This window comes from Durio zibethinus, chromosome 7 (genome assembly GCF_047325235.1).
Source record: "Durio zibethinus cultivar Kanyao isolate XHJ-2024 chromosome 7, ASM4732523v1, whole genome shotgun sequence".
Taxonomy (NCBI): domain Eukaryota; kingdom Viridiplantae; phylum Streptophyta; class Magnoliopsida; order Malvales; family Malvaceae; genus Durio; species Durio zibethinus.
Genome location: NC_143168.1, coordinates 10537142 through 10538728, shown reverse-complemented (window position 1 = coordinate 10538728; position 1587 = coordinate 10537142).

Below are 1587 nucleotides of genomic sequence, written 5' to 3'. Positions count from 1 at the left end.
CCGGATCGATGGTTGTGGTAGTAGTACCAGCAACGGGATCGGCAGCACGTAGAGGGGGACCGGGCTGATCCTCGACTTGCGAATTATGCTTCTCCGGCCGACCTCTCCGACCGGCTGAGCACCCGCATGCTCGTTTCGTGTGTTGACTTAGGCATACGGAGTTCATCCCCAGTCTAAGCATACGAAGTTCATTCCCAATCTAAGATCGGACCGGATTGAGGGTTGCGACAGCAGGATCGGTAGCACGTAGGGGGGACCGGGCCGATCCCCGACTTGCACATTCTTTCTCTCCAACCGGCTGAGCGTCCGCGCGCCCATTTTGTGGGTTGGCTTAGGCATAAGGAGTTCATTCCATTTCATGGCAACGGGACCGACAGCACGCAAAGAGGGATCGGGCCGCTCCCCGGCTTGCGCATTATGCCTCTTTGGCCGACTCAACGCCCGCATGCTCGTTTCGTGCGTTGACTTATGCATACGGAGTTCATTCCCAGTCTAAGATCGGATCGGACCAAAGGTTGCAACAGTAGGATCAACAGCATGCAGGAGGGGTCGGGCCGATCCCCAGCTTGCACATTCTACCTCTCCGGTCGACTGAACGCCCGCACGCTCATTTCATGGGTTGGCTTAGGCATACAGAGTTCATTCCATGTCTAAGCATACGGAGTTCATTCCTAGTCTAAGATTTTGAGCCATGGTGCACATGCTGGGCTCAGGCATGTGCTGGTGCCACATTTTGTTAGCCCGGGGCACCATCGCCGAAGCATCGTCGGAGCATCACTGGAGAGCCTAACCGACGGTATTGGGGATTCCGACGATTGGGGAGGCCGGGGGGTGTGCGCACATTATGTGTGATGGGTGCTGGTACTTGGCCCTTATATTGGCCCCTATCCCTCATCAAACCTTGAGAACTCACACCCCCTTAAAGGGCATTTTGAGATTTTATAGGTTTACTGCCAGTAGCCATTAAAGTGTCTAAAATGGGGACACTTTTTTCAAACGCTCACAAAATCTTCTCCATTTCGAGTTTTTAGCTGAATTTTTTTAGGCATGCCAAAAAAAATACAAGGATCACCTCTACCAAATTTGGGGACAAAACACTTTCTAAAAAAATTTTAAAAAATCCTGAACCGAAAAAAGTTTTTAAAATCGTGAAAAATAGAAAACGGGTCGTCTTGCCCCGAAACTTCACATGAAGGCTTAGGGGACCATTGTAGGAATTTACAAGCCATAAAAATGTCATTGGCAAGGTAGAAATATGAAGATGTGCTTGAACCAACCTACCACCCGTTCGATCTCTAGCTTACGCATCCTGCCTCTCTGGTCGGTTGAGCGCCCGTACGATCATTTCGTGGGTTGACTTATGCATATGAAGTTCATTCCCAGTCTAAGATTAGATCAGACCAAGGGTTGCGGTAGCAGGATCGACAGCACGAAGGGGGGATCGACCCGATCCCCGACATGCTCATTCTACCTCTCCGGTCGGCTGAGCGTCCGTATGCTCGTTTCATGGATTGGCTTAGGCATACGGAGTTCATTCCATGTCTAAGCATATGGAGTTCATTCCCAGTCTAAGATCAGACTGGACTG